The sequence below is a fragment of the Canis lupus genome, chromosome 16 (assembly GCF_011100685.1).
Source record: "Canis lupus familiaris isolate Mischka breed German Shepherd chromosome 16, alternate assembly UU_Cfam_GSD_1.0, whole genome shotgun sequence".
Lineage (NCBI taxonomy): Eukaryota > Metazoa > Chordata > Mammalia > Carnivora > Canidae > Canis > Canis lupus.
Genome location: NC_049237.1, coordinates 44,316,558 through 44,337,314, shown reverse-complemented (window position 1 = coordinate 44,337,314; position 20,757 = coordinate 44,316,558). Strand labels below are relative to the sequence as shown.

The 20,757-nt window shown below is 35.7% G+C and overlaps 1 long non-coding RNA gene across 4 annotated transcripts in view; it reads left to right on the top strand.

Moving 5' to 3' along the window:
• LOC111090180 overlaps positions 1-20,016 on the top strand; it is a 28,023-nt gene extending 8,007 nt beyond the window's left edge. The window contains exons 2-5 of one of the 4 annotated variants that reach the window (XR_005371602.1): positions 724-781; positions 8,577-8,715; positions 17,584-17,711; positions 19,631-20,015. This is a non-coding gene — a long non-coding RNA (uncharacterized LOC111090180). Of the gene's footprint in view, positions 1-723; positions 782-8,576; positions 8,716-17,583; positions 17,712-19,630 lie in introns of all 4 variants that reach the window. The other 3 variants (XR_005371600.1, XR_005371601.1, XR_005371599.1) reach the window with 3 other exon arrangements.
• The last annotated feature ends 741 nt before the right edge of the window (positions 20,017-20,757 follow it).

Below are 20,757 nucleotides of genomic sequence, written 5' to 3'. Positions count from 1 at the left end.
TGCCCAACTTTGTCCTTACATTTCACCAACCTCTTAAGGAAAAACATTTCTTTATTGCTTTCTAATCTCAACATCTTGACTTCTTGTCTTGATATTGTTTCCTAGAAGAATTAGAGGGAAAGGTAAGGATAACCATAAAATAAACTTTTCTTTAGATGTAATTATTTTCATATTTTCCATTTATAACAGAATTAATAGAAAGGCAATAAAATATAGTCATGAAACTAGCACAAACACCAGCATACAAGAAGCATGGGTCAGTATACAGTAGCAAAATGCAATGTACAAATAATACCATATATATTACAATCCCATACAGTTTAGTGGTCATTCCGCTCACAGGGCATGGCACTATTTCCAAAGGCAACTTGAAAATAATAGACAAAAAGCAAAGACATGCCCTGTGAAGGCCTTAAATGTGAGGATCCAGTTACAGAGTTTTGAGAAGTAGATCCTCTTGATATCAATGGACTATTCAGGGTTGACACACTCTCAAATGCGTCTTCCAGGTCTTTCCATTTGTAGCATAGCCAAGATAGATTTCACTAATTACTTCAATTATTCACCCTTCTGCATTTCCACCTTCCCTGCACTGTGACTTTGCAATTCCTTACACAGTAGATGATTCAATTCAACAATAGAATCAGCTCTAGCTGCTAGAATGAGATGGAACTGACACTGTGCCTGCATGTTTCTCCTTGCTCTTTTGTGTTTCCACTTCAGCCAGTCCTTGGGTCCCAAGAGGAGGATTAACAGACTCATAGAAAAGATCCCCACTCAGGTATTCCAACCCAACCAAGCTGGCCAACCTTGGGACCGTTTGCATATATGTGAGCTAAACTAGAACCTTCCTTCCTGGTCTCATCTGGATCCACCAATCCTGCAAACTAGTAAGAAAAAAAAAATGTTTAAACCCATTGAGTTTGAGTGCTTGTCACATAGCATTTTGTGTATGTGTGACAACATGCAACTAGTATGAGGTAGCTGATCTCAAAATAGTGGTCTTTCCTATTTCTAGGGCCTCTTTAGAAAAATTCATGCTATTAGCACATGTAAGATGACATGGAAGGGAGGGGTACCTGGGTGGCTCAGTGAGTTAAGTGTCTGCCTTTGGCTCAAGTCATGATATCAGAATCCTGGGATGGAGCCCTGCATCAAGCTCCCTGCTCAGTGGGGAGTCTGCTTCATCCCCTCCCTCTGCCCTTCCTTCCACCCCATGCTTGCTTGCTCTCTCTCTCTCTCTCTCCCCCATATTAAATAAAATCTTAAGAAAAAAAAAAAAAAGAGTATCTGCTGGACTTTTGCTTTAAAAAAAATGAGCATGAGTCATGCTTAATCTCAAGATACAGTACAAATGTGATTGAATGAATTGATCAAATGCAGAATAGAAAAGAATTAATTCTCTGTTTTGCATCAATAAAAATATAAGAAAGTCTCCAATTTCCATATTCTCTGAAACAATATATTTTTTGTTGTTATGACTTTGCAAATGATATATTTATATTTATTCTGCTCATTGAATTATCTCCTCTAGGGGGGGCCTGGCTGACTCAGTCAGTGGTTGAGCTTCTACCTTCAGCTCAGGGTGTGATCCCAGGGTCCGGGATTGAGTTCCACATCGGGCTCCCTGCGTGAAGCTTGCTTATCCCTCTGCCTGTGTCTCTGCCTTTCTCTGTGTGTCTCTCATGAATAAATAAATAAAATTTAAAGAAAAAGAATTATCTCCTCTCTGAAAATATATTTGGAATAAAATCCATGTCTCTGTTCAACGTCTTCAGCACATCTCCATGTGTGTAAATGGATGTACAGTTTTTATTTCATAGTGGAAATATCAACCACAACCATCTGAAAATTATAAAGAGCTTTAAGATGATATAGTGATTAATTTTTCTCTTAAGAAAACTTAATGTAAACTTGTCCTTAATTTGATGGGTGGGAAAGAACAAATTATGTTTCTCTCTTTTGTTCCTGCCTCCTTCAATGTCCTTTCCTTTCTTTTCATCTGTCTCTCTCTAACCAAATTTTGTGAGCCAAAATTGGCAAGCACACTCAGCAATTGTTAAGATGTCAATGTACATTTAACCCTCAAAGGAAATATCAAAAGGTTATACTAAATTTGTTACAATGACTCAATCCATATTCCTTTGGTTTAATTAGCTAAGCCCCAAGTCAGAAAGTGTAAAAAAAGTAAAAGTATTGTTCAATTACTTTGGCAATTACTTTGCACTTATCTCTCTCTCTAACACTGTCTCAAGTCTCTCCCTCTCATTCCAATCATACTCCATCTTTTTTTACCTTGAATATTCTTTCTCAAATATACTTCCATACAAATTCTAATAAACATATGTAGATATGAGCCTATAGTGCATGAAGGTGCCCCTTACAGCACTTAGCACAAATGAGACTTTTAATAAGTGCTTGTTCTACTATGAATGAATGTTGTCTTGGTAGATGATTGGCCTAGAATTCATTTTGAAAGTCTTTGTGTTGCCAAGGTTAATACTCTCCTATTCACAAACTTCTTCAAAACATGATAAATAGCATCAAATACATCAAAGTTTTAAGGTGCTTGCATCTAAAAGTGTAGTCTGTATTTGTTAAAGTCTTAGTAAAATTTCAAAACAAAAAATACTAAGAATAATAGAATCACTACTATATTTCAAAAAGGAATCTCAATGTATAGCTATGCATTCCTCAACTTTGTAAGAGCAACAGAATTCCATAGACATTCTACAAAACTTTTTCTTTTGTAATATCAGCCAAATAATTTGTAATATTGATATTTTTACTTGTTTCCGCTATTTGAGAACACACATCTCATCTTTCTGATCTTAAGTTCTTAAAAACATAGAAGCTCTCCAACCCTGTGAAAATGTGCCAGATAGAAGACAAAATTCTATTGTGTGCTGTATGCTTAACACTGAAACTTGAAATTAATAACACCTCTACTTGAATAAAATGAAGCCTATCCAACGAAGAACACTTGAATATTATACCAACAGCGTCATGGAAACACCAAAGACCTTAGAAAAGCTAATAGGGCTAGTGCTGACAACATAGTATCACACAGTAGCTATGAGAATCCCAAGGTTCTCATGTCATTGAAGAAGCACCTCCATGAATACAGCTGAAATGGTCAAGTGACCAGCATTCCTTCAAGAGGTGGAGGTAAACTACCTGAAGGGTATTGAAGTTTCTCCAATTTTTACCTATATATTTCTTATAGTTTTTCTTTCCAAATAGAAATATTCAAGTTATAGAAGAAGCAAGAATTAAGCAAGTTATTGAATGAAACCTAAGCAGATGTATTTTAGCAAACAATGGATTTGTTGTTGAGATACTACTTGTAGAATCATAAAGGTTTTAAATTTTTGTTATTGTTTATTAGCTATAATCCTGTTTTTTTTCTCTCTTTTTAGTGGTTGCTGTAAGATTTACAATATGCATTTTTATCTTCTCACAGCATAACTTTAAATAAAATTCTAACACTTTGCATAGAACATAAGAATCTCATGGAATTTGACCATTCCAGCCCTCTAACTTCATCACTTGGGCTATGTTTTCATACTTTTCTTTGTATTTTAGAAAGCCCCAAATATGTTGTTACTATCGTTATTTTTAAATCCACTTTATAAAGACATTTTAAAAACAAAAGAGTATTTTATATTTCTGTCATTCTTCATTCACCTGTACAGAATTAATTTTTCATCCAGTATGATTTTCCTTTAGCCTGAAGAACTTCCTGTAACATTTCTTACAGGGCTGGTCAACTGGTCGCTGGTTCTCTCAGTTCTTTTTTGAAAATGTCTTTAGTTCACCTTCAGTTTATTTTTTTTTTACCTTCAGTTTTGAAGAATATTTTTGATATAGAATTCTAGATTGAGAGGGTCTTTTGCTCTTGTTGTTTTTCAGTACTTTAAAAATGTATTGTTTTCTAGCTTTCATTGTTTCTGACCAAAATTTAGCAACATTTCTTATCTTTGTTTTTCTTTGATCTCTGTTTCAAGAATTTCTCGTTATAGTCGGTTTTCCATAGTTTGGTTAAAATACACATGGATGTATTTTCCTTCGTGTTTATCTTGCTTGGTGTTTACAGAGTTCCTTGGAACTACAGACTATATTTCTTCTTCAGAAAATAATATCATGAGGAGCTGAGGTATTAACAATAGTGGGAAGCTGTTATGACTCCTATGGCTGTAGAGATAGTAGGAAAGAAGTAGTATTTCTAGAAGCAGAATCAGAGTGGGGTTTCCTGGAAGGAACAGGGCTCATCAAAGAAGAATAACTGTGAGAGAAATACTTTGGTTTATCCACACCTCCTACTCTCTACTCTGCCAGTACCTCCTATATGCTGAACTTACCCAGAAGTCAGACAGCAAGAGAGCCTGAGGAAGTGTTTAGCCCTACCATGCAGAATATGAGAAAATTGGAAACAGAGCTGAGAGCAAATTAGTAGTTGACCCTCACAGAAGGGTTTTGTTCTCTTCCTCACTCTGGAATTCATATCACTTAGAAGAAAACTTGGGCATGTCGCTGATGAATTAATGAATGAATGAGTAAGTGTATAGATGAATGAATAAAAGATAATGTCACAACTCATGTTTTATTATTGAGGAAATTGAAGCAGATGCTTCACAATACTCAAGAAGTTAGTGGAAGAATTAGGACTTAAAATTAGGTTCTCTGACTAATATTTCAACATAGCAACTGCCTCTAATTTCTGTAAATTGAATTGTACTCTGAATGTCTATGAGAACACTTCTTGTAAAGACACTCTGTATGGACTCTTTCTGTAAAACTGAAAATCCTTCACTTAGGTAGATTTTTTTTTTCTAGATCTTTGTTAGGTAGATTTTTCAAGTTTCAGTTTCTCTCCAAGCTTCCTGGATTATTCCTATCACTATGAGGTTTTATATAACAACGCTATTTTAAAAGTACAGAGCATTCCAAAAGAGTAGCTGTATTTCATTTTGGTAAAAGAATCAGCACAATGTGAAGTAAAGAACTTGGCTTTTGATATCAGGTAGGATTAAATTCTGATCCAGGATTTGCAACTTAATAGCTGTCGACCTTACACAAAACATTTAACTTCGTTGGTCCCTGGTATCTTCTCTGTAAATTGAGGACAATATCTACTCCAATCACAGAACTATAAGAGCAAAATTCAGCGATGCATACGCTGTGGAAATACATGTGCTACCATGGTCAGCTGTGAATCAGCCTTTCTGCAGATCAGTGTTTATTGCTCAGATAAAATCCAGTTCCATGGTTGTGATAGGTGGGAGTGACTACAGATAGTACTATGGGTTGGAAAGTAAGAGGCCGAGACAATAAAGACTTCATTGTCATATGAGAGTGAGTGAAAACAATAATGCTAATAGCAGATAAAAGCCCTGCAAAAGGTTGATAGGAGTCAGTAAGAAAGCACCTGAGATCAATTTATCCCTATCTTGTATTTCCTACACTAATCATTTTCTTTGGTGAGGACAATCAGATAATTTTTAACCAGACTAGCATCACGGTAAGAGAACTATCGAGATACTTCCAATGTGTATTCTTGGTACCACTAAAGCTACATGGCTTTTTAAACAGTTTTCTTGAGATATAATTAACCTGTTGCACAATTCACCCATTTAAATTCCCAATTCCATGGCTGGCTTTTAGTGGACACACTAAGTTGTGCATCTGTCACCACAATCAGTTTTAGAATAGTCTCATTACCTCAAAAAGAAATCTTCTACGTTCTTTAGCCATGACTCTGGGCAAACCCTCCTCCACTTTATGTCTCTATAGATTTCCCTATTCAGAACATTGCACATAAATGGAATTGTACAGCCTTGTAGTGTTTTGCGTCTGCTACCTTTCACTTAGCATGACGCATTTGAGGTGCCCCATGCTGTAGCACATGCCAGTACTTCATTTACTTTCATAGTTGAATTGGCTATATATTTTTTAAGCATTCCACCTCAGTGCTGCTTGAATTGCCACTGGATTTACCTATACTGACATCTGAGTATTAAAGATGAAAAGAATCTTGAAGATCATTAATTCTACCACCTTTTAAATTTGAAGAAAGGGAAGTTTGGATTGTTTGAGTGTCTAGCGTTACACTTTTACCTGTGTCCAGCTTCTGCCCCATTATTCAACAAGGCTGGCATCCTATAGGATCTACTCCAAAATAATAGTAATATTTTGGATAGTATCATTTTCAGATAGCACATAGTCTATGAGATGCTTTTATATACATGAACTCATAGTCTGAACACAAAATGTGTTCTGGTAAATAGTAAGAGCGCTGGATACTTGAAGCATACATTACTGATCAAAATCATCAGATGAAAATTGGACATATCCTAAAAGGGCTCCCCAAATAGCCTTTGGAAATGACAAATGTAAAATGCTGGCAGAGTCTCACTGACTAGGTAGTGAATTCCAAATACTGTGACTTTCTGTTCTTACGCATAAAAACAACAGATGTAAAAACCTAAGACCATCTTGATGGCAATGAAGAAGCATGTCTATGTTGACAAAGTGGTTCTGCTTCAGAGCTGTTAGAACGTAGATGCTCTGAGCTAAAACATGTCTTCTCCTTTCCTTCCCAAAACGTATCATAAATATTCTGGGACCTTTTATACCAAAGCAACCCAGAATGTATGTTTATACACAATTTCAGAAGATTGAAATGTAGTAATTTAATATCAGTACTAATGGAATATAGTTTAAATCAAATGCTATTGGTTCTGTTATTTAGTTCAAAATGAGTAACCTTAGTTTGAATAATAGTGAAGACCTTTCAAACCCAAAGCTTAAAATCTTATTTCCTTCCTTAAACTTCATGTTTTCTTCAGTGCAATATTTGCATGACTTATTATGCCATCACTGAGCTGCGCCCTGACCTCATTAACATTCTTATCTTTCTGAAAAAAATGTTGTAAGAGATCTGTCTGGTTATTATCTCTGCCACCTACGATTTAAAGTTTGGCTATTTTTTCCAAAGATATCTGCCTTAAAATATCTAAGGCTTATACACCTCAGCTACTTCCCCAAATGTGCTGGGTTCTGATGTGTGAGATCCACTCAATGTTTTCTTTTTCATACTTCATGATTCTTCACACAGGAAATGGCCCAAAGCAATAACTGTGTTTAAAAAACAAAACAAAACCAAAAACCCAAAAAAATAACCCATAAAATTGTAGAACCATAACAGTAGGATATACAATAGGATATAGCAGAGAAGAGGTCCTGGTTTATTCCTCTGTTTTGATATGTGTGAAATTGATTTTTGCAAAGAGAAAATTGTCAGATTATTATACTATTGATGGAATGTTTGGTATACTAATTATGGATTTGAAAATTAAATGGTTGCATTTTCAAATAATAGAGCAGCATGGAAACTGTGAAATGATGAAAAGCCATATACTAAACAATTTTTAAGATATATCAGGAAACATAATTTCTTAAGTAATAATTTATGATTGAAATATTACTTCTAATTATATGTTTTATGAGCTCTTCAAGTGTATAGTAATGATCCAGCAGCTCTGTTCTCTCCCAAATAGCTCCATTTCTACTCTAACTTATAAGAAATAATGTGAAGTCTTTTTTTAATAACGTTTAATTTTTTTTATTTAAATTCAACTTGCCAATGTATAGTATAATGCCCAGTGCTCATCACATCACATGCCCTCCTTAATGCCCATCACCCAGTTATCCCATCCCTTCACCCCTCTCCCCTCCAGAGACCCAGTTTATTTCCCAGAGTTAACAGACTCTCATGTTTTGCCTTCCCCTCTAATTTTTCCCCATTCAGTTTCCCCTCCTTCCCTTATCGTCTCTTGCACTATTTCTTATATTCCACATATGGTGAAACCATATGATAATTGTCTTTTTCTGACTTAACTTATTTCACTCAGCATAATACCCTCCAGTTCCATCCACATCAATGTAAATAGTAGATATTCATCCTTTCTGATGCTTGATTAATATTCCATTAATAACATGAAAACTTAATGAGGATTTAAAACACCATTTGGTTTGAAAATTTGTCTTGCTCATGGAGTACTTATAACTCAACCAAAATGTTTAGTTCCCTTTACAACATTGCATATCAATGTGATAAGCCAACATGTAGGTAGGTTGTAGAATGGTTTGCACAGACATTGTTGTATCAAATGCACACACCTCTGCACACACACGCTTGTGTATCTGTGTAAATGTGTATGCATCAGTATCCATATCCGTATCTGCATCTTCAATTTATCTTCTATCTATTGGGCTGACAAAACAGAGGAAAACATCCATGTTTCATTTCATTATTCTACTTTTGGGTGGCTGGGGATGGAGACAACCTAGCCTGGGAGTAAAACAACTAGGAGTTGTTTTCAATATCTGTTCTCTCCTTTTTCCTCATTAATAAACCCTGACTTTCCTATAGGCATATGTCTACTCAGCATAAAGACTGTATCTGTTTTTTTTTTTCCCTTGAAATCAATAGCAGTAATGTTTACAACTGCCAAAACCTGTGTTCTGAAAAAAGAAATATGCTCTTTCTTTCCTTTTTTCTTTCCTGTTGGCAGGAACACATATGCAATGGAAGAGACGGAGTGGCTCCTTCCTATTGCAGCATGGACACTATGTCTGAAGAGGTAAAGCAACAAAAGTTGAGGTTCCTGATGACTATGGAGCTCCCACAGCTATGTTGGACCAACTATAGTTGTGAGTAAACAAATATTGCCCCTTCACATCTAGTTGTTCAAATTTGGGGAGTCTTCCATAAATGCTTATTGGGTTCATCTCCTCTTTCACCTTTATGACTTAATTCCAGTACATTTAATTTCTCACCCAGGCTTTTATAATGATCTCAAAATTGCTCTTTCTATATCCAGTTCCTTCCTTCTGCTAGTGTCTTCTATATGTTGTCTTCAAAATAAACTATGTAAATTATGCACCTGGTCATAGAAAATAAGTAACAGGGTCAGGATTCTAACTCACTCTGTCTTGATACAGAGTTAGATACCTTAGAAACATGGTGGATAGCCAGGAAAAGAAATAGTAGATCCACTTAGAAGAGGTACATGCTAAGATCAAGTGGCAGATTAGAGGTAAAATAAATAAAATCTTTAGGGAAAAAATGGATGCTTAACCAACGGAGCCACCAGTTATTTATTTATTTGAGTGAGAAAGTGAGCAAGAGAGGAGAGAGCACACACCAGGGGAGGGGCAGAGGAAGAGGGAGGAGCAAACTCCCCACTGAGCAGGGAACCCGATGAGGTACTCAATCTCCCTGGGATCATGACCTGAGCTGAAGGCAGATGCTTAACCAACTAAGCCACCCACATGCCCAAGCATCCAAATCTTGATTTAGGCTCAGGTCATGATCTTAATATTGTGGGATTGAGCCCCACTTTGGGCTCCACACTCAGCAGGGAGTCTGCTTGAGATTCTCTCTCTCCCTCTCTGCTTACCCCTGCTTGTGCACACACATTCTCTCTCTCTCTCTCTCTCTCTCTCTAAAAAATAAGTAAAATCTTAAAAGAAAAAGAATATAAGATATAAAAAGTAAATAATATTTCCAGCACCCCAAAACACTTCCTGTATAAAGCTATCTCTGACTAACATGCACCTATGCAAAATACTCCTGCTATAGAAGCTCTATGATGAGCAATAATTTTTGCTCAATTATTACCATGGTTTGCTCACATGTGCTGATCTTGTCTATTTTACTTACTTGAAAATTCTGTACCTCTCTGTAACAACCCACAATGTAGCAGTATATTAAAGAAAACACTAAATGAATATCCTTAATTGAATTTATTATCTTATAATTGATGTGGAGTTAAATTTATTTATTTATTTATTTATTTATTTATTTATTTATTTATTTTTTTTATGGGGATGCCTGGATGGCTCAGCTGTTGAGCATCTGCCTTGGGCTCAGGGTGTGATTCCGTGGTCTGGGTTCAAGTCACACATCAGGCTCCTTGCTGGAAGCCTGCTTCTCCCTCTGTCTGTGTCTCTTCCTCTCTCTTTCTGTCTGTGTCTCTCATGAATAAATAAATAAATAATCTTTTAAAAAATGACATATTTTTTTCTGAAGAGAAAGCTCTTGATTAAAGATATTAAATAACTCAAATCCAGTTCAGTGATAGGAATAGATAACAGAATTTTGATTCTTACATCTGTTTTTTGTTTGTTTGTTTTTTGTTTTGTTTTGTACAGATCCTAAAGGTAACTCTAAATAAATAACTTTATTAACTGAACTTGACTTTCAGCCTAGATTACATAGGAATACTCTATAATCACAAATGAGAAATCACCCTAGAGCTTTTCGTACTCTTACAATCAAAACTCAAGTGAAGCCAAATCAGATAAAGCAAAATGGTTGCCTTCAGAGTGAAGAAAGACAAAGCACACTTTTATATAAATGAAACACCATCTGTATTAAAACATATAATACACAGGAAGATAGTAGTAAATTAGAAAAGCTGTGCACTTCAAAATGCTTAGTCTAGTTATAAATATGCTAAAACAGAATTTGATGATCAAAACATTTTCTTACCAAGAATATCTTTACAAGCCATTGTCTGAAAATACTTTATTTAACTAGTTTGTGGGCTTTTATTCTAGAGGTGTATAACATTAATTCTTATCCACTTGCTTTTAATTTACCCCAACGATCTGACTGCCTAATACCTCTGAACTATGACAGTGGCGTCCTCTTTGAAAAGACCAAGCCACCATTAGAAATGGGTCATGAAGCAAAAGTCATTAACTCATTTTAAAAAGGGCAGAGCCCAACAAAGCATTACTGACAAACTTCCTTCCCTGTGTCCATTTGTCTTTATTAAATATCACATTTAATATCTTCCTCCATGCATGAGATAGCCTTTGAAACATCTTCCCTGAAAAAATTAAAAACCATTAGAAATTAAATTTACTTTCAGGTTTTTACTTTGAAAGAACAACATAATTCTCTTATGCAATATTAAATAGAAAAATAAGTATTAACAATTCCCAGTAATAAATGTAATGATTCCAAATTTGCTAGCTTGAAAACATCCATGGACTCTTAAAAGAGAAAAATTCAATTAATAGAGGCAATGATGAAAAACAGACAGATCAAGGTAGGGTCTTTTATTTTTTACCTTGATGTTGGATGCAAAAAGACAACATGGGATAGATTTTCTCCACACACCAAATGAAAGGCTTGTGAAAAATTAATATTAGCATAATAACAAAAATTATACAGAATGATATTGCTATCTCTTCGTGGGTAGACTTCCTGTACTAACCTTTCAAGATTCATTTTAGAATGAGCTTCAGTCTTCAATATTCAAGGGGAAATTTCTTATAATGAGGAAGGATGATATATGCTCTATAAATTACCTTCTTGGAGGAACACTGCTAGAGTCAATCTTTGCATCTGTTTTCCTCTGTTCTATCCCAGAAAATACAAATTTTATGAATTTTCTCTCCTCTGGGATGTCAGTTATAGATGCATTACAAAATGAGGCTGGTGTCATTTCTGGTGACAGCAATGTCCAGTCACACAAAACAGCTACTTTGGAACTTTTAGAACAGGCAGGGAGAAAGGTTATACGAACTAAAAGTCTGCATTTCTGTCCCACGGCTGACCCCAGGGAAAGAAACCAAGTACTGGCACCTTTGGTTATCTAATTTAAAAAAAAAAATCTGTTTTGTTTTACTTATAATGAAATCCTATAACCTCAGATGTATTTATAAACAAAATAAGAAAAATGCAAACATTCAAATATTTAGGAGTACATGCAAAGCAATCTGTTTTCATCTAAAGCAGATATAATGCTGTTTTATAGGCAAAGCAAAGCACATAATTCTACCAGTTTAAAAAAAAACTGAGTTTTTGCCTTTTATTCGTGCCATATTTTATTCTTGATTATAACCTATCTTTACTTCTTCTTCCTCCTCCCTTTCTTCTTTTGCTTACTTACTATCTTCATTTTTTATCTCTTTTTCTTCCGTTTCTTTTTTTTTTTTTTAAGATTTTATTTATTTATTCATGAGAGACAGAGAGAGGCAGAGACAAGGCTGAGGGAGAAGCAGGCTCCATGCAGGGAGCCTGATGTGGGACTCGATCCCGGGACTCCAGGTTCACGCCCTGAGCCAAAGGCAGACGCTCAACCCCTGAGCCACCCAGACAGCCCTCCTTTCTTTTTCAGTTAGGACGATAGCTGCCCTTGAACAACACAGGAGTTAGAGATGCTGTTCCCTCGTCCCCACCCCCATGCAGTAAAAAACCTGCATATAACTTTTGACTCTCCCCAAACTTAACTACTAATAGACTACTGTTGACTGGAAGCCTTACTGATCAATAAAGTCGATTAACACGTGTCTTGTATGCTCTGTGTATTATATACTGTATTCTTACAATAACAGTAAGCTAGTGAAAAGAAAATGTTAAGAAACTTTAAGAAAGAGAAAACATGTTCACAGTAGTATACTGTACTAATGGGGAAAAAATACCCATATAAGTCAACCTGTAGTTCAAACTAACGTTGTTCAAGGATCAACAAGCATAGTCACATTATTATTATTATATTATTATTATTATTATTATTATTATTATTATTATTATTATTTTGGGAGAGAGAAAAAGAGAGGCAGGGGAGCAGCAGAGGGAACGGGTGAGAGTCTTTCTTAAGCAGACTCCAAACCCAGCACAGAGCCTTACATGGGGCTTGATCTTATGACCCTGAGATCATAACCCAAGCTGAAATCAAGAGTCACATGCTTAACCAACCGAACAACCCAGATTCTCCCAAAGTCACATATTTTTTAATTCTTACTTTCCAGTTACAATAGGTATTAGATATTCTGTAGCAAATCAGCTCAGAGCCTCTATACTTCTCATAATAATCACTCCACACATGGATCTCAAGGTTTACTTTCCAGAGCAGCTGCATCACATCCACCTGCTTCCTACCCTACAGCTGCCTTCTCCAGTCCAGTGACTCTCACATCAAGTATAGTCCTGCCCCTGCTGATGCTCCTGGGTCCTTATCTGGACTCACGTGTGCCTCCATTGGTTGTTGCTAAATTCTTTTTGTCTCTATGGTGTCTGACTCTCTTGATGTAGTTCCATTGCAGTGTTGACTCCTGTCAGCTCTCTCTGAATTGTAAGAAAATGCCCAGCTTTCTTTGATACAAATTTGCCTGGTGTATATTTTCCAACTGTCTTTTTTCAGTGAGTATTTTTGGTTTTTGTTTGTCTTTTCCAGACAACATAATTCTTCATCCAATTATGGACTCTTGGTCTTTTAATTAGTAAGTTTACTCTGTGTTTTAATGGATGTAGTTATTACAAAATTAGATCCTATTTCTGCTATCTTAAACTACATTTTCAATTTAAATGTAAATTGTAATTATCGTTCAATTAAGACTTCTTTCTGCCATCTTGTGTTTTCATTCATTCTTCCCCTTCTATACCTTCCCCCCATCTTTTCTCTTTTCAATAGAATAAAATTTTCTCCTTCCTGGGTAAAAGTCATATATTCTGTATTTATAATTTTGACTGTTATCTTTATCCTAAGACTTATTCTCTTTTTTATTGATTTCCTAAATTATAAATATTGATATCTTCTTCCTAACACAATAAAAACTGGATGATTTCTAATATTTTTTGTCTTGCCTCTCACTATTCTGTTATTATTACTTAGAATTTCAGTTTTAGATTGTCAGTATACTCTTCCTTTTTTAATTTACTTTTATTTACCTAACATAAAAATAATCTTAACCAAGATAATTCTTCCTGCTTACTTTCCATTTCTTTCAGCATCTCATAGTTTTGTTCTTCAAAAGGTATTTTATTGTATTATTTTTAAAAGATTTTATTAATTTATTCATGAGAGACACACACAGAGAGAGAGAGAGAGAGAGAGAGGCAGAGATACAGGCAGAGGGAGAAGCAGGCTCCATGCAGGGAGCCCAATGGGGGACTAGATCCCGGGTCTCCAGGATCACGCCCTGGGCCGAAGGCAGATGCTTAACCACTGAGACACCCAGGCGTCCCTTTTGAATACTTTAAAAATAATATTATGTTGTCTTACTATTTTGTTTGCTATTGAAAAGTCTATTGCTAATCTTATTTTTGTTTCTTTGCAGATAACCTTTTTTTTTTTTAAAGATTTTATTTTTTTAAGTAATCTCTACACCCTATGTAGGTTCGAGCTCACAATCCTGAGATCAAAAGTCATATGTTCCACTGACTGAGCAAGTCAGGCACCCTACCAGTAATCTATTCTGCTGAAATTCTTTCCATTCTCTTTTGCTTTTGAATTCTTCATTTTCATAATATCTAGGTTTGACTTTTTCCTTATTCTCCGTTTGGCTTCTTATCAGCCCTATCAATTTAAAATCTTTCAACTTTATTTTTTTTAAGTTATGTATTTTTTAAAGACTTCATTTATTTACTCATGAGAGACAGAGAGAGAGAGAGAGAGAGAGAGAGAGAGGCAGACACAGGCAGAGGGAGAAGCAGGCTCCATGCAGGGAGCCCGATGTGAGACTCCATCCCTGGTCTCCAGGATCAGGCCCTGGGCTGAAGGTGGCGCAAAACCTCTGAGCCACCCGGGCTGCCCTCAACTTTAAATTTGAAAAATATCTTGACATGTTTTCTTTTGTCATTTCTCTCTCCTTTGGGAACTCATCCAAAATTTCACTTATTCTCTACAACTTTAATTTTTCTTTTATATTTTCTCTTTATTCTTACCTGTAGTTTACCTTCAAGAGTTTCTAATATGATCTTTAAGCTCACTTATTTGTTCTGCTATACTCATCAAAGTTATTTGTCCCATGTATTGTGTTCTTTATAACAGTTATTATGTTTTCTTACCTTAATATTTCCCCTGAATTCTATTTTATGGTTTCTTGTTCTTGTTTCATATTGATAATAGCTTATTGTCTTAATTATATTATCAGTTAAAAAACTCTTGGTTTACCTACTCTAATAATTCTCATTTATGGAGTAGAGTGTCTATTTCTTTATTTTTTTTTTATTTGAGCTTATAAATGCATGCAATGTGTAAGGCCAGGCCATATTCTGTGCTAGTCTTAAGTAAGAGTGAGATCAGACAACCTAATACCATCGAATCAGTAACATCAGTGACTGTTTACTAGACAGTCCTTCAGATCAGGTTTATGCTTTAAAGCTTGAGATGCAACCCCACAGGGAGATGGTAGTCTCCCTAGGATCTAGTCTGCCAGGCCTGAGGGTAGTTAGCAGGAAGTGAGAGGAGGGAATGTCTTGGGGACACAGTTATTGTAAACTTAACAAGGTTTAAAAATCCTCCATCTCAGCAGAAGTTTTGATCTGCCTTGATATAACTTCAGGATATATGTGTAGGAATGTGGGTTGTTGCTAACTTCTGCCACTACATGAGAAAAAAAAAAGGAAGTTTTTCTTTTACAACTCATTCCTTTGTTCTCTTGCTAAAACTTTCAGCTAGAATCCCCTAGCCCAGGATTCTACTACTCACTTTTCCAACTCATATCAATTTGATTTTGTATCCTGCCACACTGCCACATTGCTGTATGAGTTCTAGCAATCTTGGGGTGGAGGCTTTTGGGTTTTCTATGTAGAGTATCATGTCATCGGCGAAGAGGGAGAGTTTGACTTCTTCTTTGCCAATTTGAATGCCTTTAATGTCTTTTTGTTGTCTGATTGCTGAGGCTAGGGCTTCCAGTACTATGTTGAACAGCAGTGGTGAGAGTCTTTAGTCTTCTGATGTATTCCATGTTTTTTTCTTTGTCCTCTCTCTTTTTCTTCCTTCCTTCCTTTCTCCTCCTTTTCTTTCTTTCTTTCTTCTTTCTTTCTTTCTTTTCTTGGGATGGCAGGGAGGGCGGGAGGGAGGATGAGGGGATGGTTTCTTCGTTATTCTCTTCGTCGTCTGCTGCGTGAGGAGTTCGTTCGTTCTTTCTTTCGGTGCTTTAGTTCGTGTATTTTCTGGCTGTCTTTCTTCGTCTCATATTTCTTTACTTTCACTTTCTTCTTTCTTTTCTCTCTCACTTTCTTTTTTATTTTGATATCTTGTATCTTGTTTTTTTCCTCTGCATCTATAGTTCTCATGGATTGGTTTTGGGAAAGATACCAGACCCTGCATACCTGTAGAACCCACAGCTGCTGGGCCCAGGAGACATTTTTACTCAGTTGGTTGGCATTAGAATGAAATTATAATCAGAACGCATTCAAACTATCATATTCCTAGAATCCTCTTGATTTTAATATTCAGTGCAATGATTTTGGTCTAGAAATTATATCACTAGAGCAAGTTTCATGGTTATGCAGGAAGCCAAATCATAGAACTTTTCTAGGCTTCCAGCATCTAATTTTGGTGAGTACTAGCATGGGTCTTGTTGAAAGCAACTGGAGAGCTTAAAGCATATAGAAGACTAAGTTAAGTTTTGGTTCATATTATCTTCAAATGCAAGCTGAAATATGTATTTTCTTTGTCCAGAAATCCTAATTGAGATCAGATAATACTGGTACCTTTCTTCTTTGTTTTTTCTAAACTACAAGATAAATAATCCATAAAATAACTTTTGGTTTGGAGCCTTCCCTGGTCCCTACTTATGTGTTCTGTTTTGTCTTTCACTACTTGGAGTCTCTAACTATATCCTCCAGGTATAATCCCTAAATGATTTCCCTGAACAATTGATTTTCTTACTTCTAAGCGCTTGCAGATTCTCCTTCTGCATGGAATACTACCGTTTTCTCAGTGTTACTTCATTTTTCTGCCTATCATCTGATCATGCTGAAGAGACTCTTTGCTTACTTTTTTATGTGACCTTCAGGATACATACCCTCATTCATCTTTCCCAGTTGGGTTTTACAGTAGGGTCTCCCTGTATGTTACCATCCTATTCTATATGATTTCCTAAAGTGTTTTTTTTTTTTTTTTTTTTTTTTTTTTACTTTTCTTCCATAAGAAGGCAGAGTCTTTGAAATTAGGGGCTGTGTGATTTTTACACTTTCACACCCATCCTTAGCCACAGATAGTTCCTGGGCAATTACTGAAAGGTAGTAACCATTTTTTGGGTTTCACTGGAAGTCTGTTCTAAAATGCAGTTGAGTTTAATGACTAAGAGGTTAGGCTCTAGTGTCAAGTAGGGGTTCAAATCACTCCTCCATTGCTTAGTAGTTAAATAACTCTATGGTTATGTTACTTAATCTTAGTCAACTCTCTGAGTTTGCATTTTCTCAAAAGCAAAATGAGGCTAATAGATTTACTATAACCAAACTATAAGGATTAAAAGATAATCCATGTAAAGTGCTAAGCATTTCGATCTGTAACATAGTAAGTTATCAATAAAGATTAGCTATTATCATTTGATTCACTCAAGGTCCTTCCATGAAAAAAAAAAGCGAAATTGATTAGATTAAATTTTGGTATTCTCAAAACCCCTTTCCCATCTTTCCAGCAACTTCTCTGTGTTTTTGTGGGACTCTAGACACTTTTTCTCAGAGGAGAAAATAATCTGATAAAAAAGATTAAATTTATATAAAGGTGTATATGAAAATGACTTAATAAATTGTCTTTGTTTATATAGTCAGTGCTAATCCAAAGGAGAAAATACCTAACACAGGAATTTCAAGCATCAATTTCAAATGAGCTACTGGAAATAGTTTTGGGCAAGATGGCCTGTTGGGACTCACACAAGAAATTTTACCACTTAAGGTATCTGCTTATGCTTTATTCATTTAGTTGAAAATATGTACTGAATTCCTGCTGTATCAAATATCCTATCAGAGGTGTGGAAATATAAAGATTTGTATTACTTATTCCTGTCCTCAAACATGCTTATAATGTAATAGAGCAGATAATAACACATTGTACTGCTTTAACATATATTATATTGTTTACTTATAACACTTACTTGTGATGAAGGTTGCAAATTTTATTAACAATTTGCATATTTGGAGAAATTATGGAGCTTACCTCAGGTCACACAGTTAGGAAGAAGTAAAGTCTGGACTCGAAAGTTGCTTTCCCGAATAAAAGTTCTTTTTATTTTCTCTCTCTTTGTATACCACAATCCCTCTACAACTAGAATCTAAATAAGTATCATAAATAACAAAGTAGTAAAGACATTTAGATGAGGGCAAAATTAGTTTTTGTAATTAATTAGCAATGGTTTCATATGTATTTTTCAGTATTCGGGCACTCAAAGGATGAATTGGATGTTGATAGTGGAAGGGGTAGGAAGGACATTCCAGACTGGGACTTGACAGCAGAGATGGGAAAGAACAGATCGTATCTGGAAAGCCAAAGGTCCTGACTAACTGAAACACAGGACATACGAAAGAGTCGATTTTGATAAGATTTCAAAGATAGATTGGAGCCAGATTACAGAGAATTGAAAGTGTGCACTTTTCTCTACAAGCCAATAGTTCTCAGCCCTGGCTGAATATCAGAATCAATTTTATAGCTTTTTTGAAATGCCCATGCCCTGGCAAATCTCCCAGAGATTCTATTCATTAGTTCTCAGGGGCATAGACATCTGCATATTTTAGAACTCGCCTATTGACTCTGCTCTATTGGCGTAGCGGAGATCGGTGACATGGGCACTGCAGAGGGGTACACTCTACGTGCTGTCTGTGGATGGTGCTCGTTTTCAAACTTACCATCCATGCTGAGCTCTGAGAATGGGAGTGTAAAAACTGTAGGACAATTTAATAGAGTTATTTCTGTTACAGCCTATAACTTAAAAAGTGGTGCTGTACTTTGTCCTTTTCTTATTCTTGTATAATTCACCTTGTTGTATTTTATAAAGTTATTTCTTCTTACAAATTGGAAATTAAAAACAGAAACAAAACCAGCCTTCAATGCAGACAATTTAAGATGTGTTGCTCTGAGCCATAGTGTCTGCTGTGAATATGAAACAGTGTTTTGAAAGTGGTGCTTTCCCGTTAATGAGGCTTGCCATATTGGACAGAGGAGAGTGAGGGCAAGTAAGGCCAAGTGATAGGATGTACTTGGACTCGGTTAGGCCAATGGTAATAGGAAGAAGAGGGAAAGGAGTCAGAAATATACAAAGAAGAAAAATTCAAAATAGCATAATTTAGGATAAAATAAATGATCAAATATAAACTGTTTCTGATATTTCATGCTTGAGAGACAGAAAAATTAAGTGCTACTATTAAGAGATGTGGATATTAGTAAGAAAATTTGGGGAGAGGAGTGCAGGGTGTGTGTGTGTATGTGTGTGTGGCATGGGGATAATGATTTTCGTTGTAGAGCATGTTGATTTTAAAATGTTTGAAATAAATCAAATGACGATGTCCCAAAGCCAGTTGAAAATACAGGCCTGGAACTTGTTAGAGAGCTAGAAGTTGGGGATAAATCATCATCATCATCATCATCATCATCATCATCATCATCATCACTGTATCTAACAACCAGTGGAGCATTGTTCCAAGAAGCCTGAATATACAAGGGCATAAACATATGTTACTGTCAGTGCCCACCAGCAGGTTTTTAGACCATGTGTAGGGGTTGGAGATGGGTGGGGACAGTGGGATCTCTGGGGGAGAGATGACAGAAAGAAAAGAAGGAGTTTAAGAAAAAAACTCTTTTGAACCACCCATATTTTGCAGATTTCAAGTGAAGAACAGCAACAGGGGATATTGAAAAGATAGGAATGTGTTAAGAAATTGATTTTTTCTTAAAGTCAAGAAGAGAAGAAATTTTAAGAGGGACGAAAAGGATGACAAATATTGCTGAATTCTACAGGGAAACTGAAGACAATGAGAAGCACGGCAAGGCATTTGGATTTAGTGAACATGAATAAACAAAAAGCATGAAGAAATCAGTTTTGTTATGATAGAGTAAATTTAAGATATAGAGCAATAAATAATTATATTTGGAAAGCAAGTGGAGGCAGTGAATATAAATTCTTCTTTCATAAATATTATCAAAGGAATAAAGGGGAAAGATAGAATTAAAGCTTAAGAGGGTAGAGGGAGAAAAGGGCAATATTTGAAGAGTGAATGCTGAGAATTTTCCGGGATTGTTGAAAGACATCAACTAATAGATGAGAGAATCACAAGATGAGAATCACAAGAAATTACAAACAATTTAAAAAATCCACACTTTACTGAAACTGTGTAGTATCAAATACATGGAACTCTTAAAAGCAGACAGAGATAAAAGATCACAGGTAAATGCTGTGTAAACCAAAAACAAATTTCTCAGTAGAAATTCTAGGAGCTGGAAAATAATGGATTGTATTCTCAAATTGTTAAAACTCAGAAATCCATATCCAGCAAAAATCCTTTAATAGGAATGAAGGTACAATAAAGATTTTCAGATAGTGTGGAGAGAGCTCGCCACTAAAGAAAGTGTTCCTGGTAGAAGGAAAATGATTCCGATTGGAAAGCTGTAGTTACAGAAAGGAATAAAAAACGTAAGACTGGTATATGTGTAGAATATTTATATAAGCATCAACTATATAAAACTATAATTATGTCAGTTGGAGTTTAAAATATAGAGAGAGCAATTAACATACAGCACATCAGTCACAAAGGGGGAAAAGTAGTTGACATGTTTTATGGTCCTTGCAAAAAAAAAAAAAAAAAGACTGTGGAGGGGCCAGGGCTCTTAATGTTCTAGAAAGGCCATCATTACCATGGTGGAGTCAAGGCGTAGGTAAAGCCAGTAGGAAACTAATGCTTGGAAGAAGAAATGTTAACATCACCTTGAAAGTGAACAGAGGATGGGATCC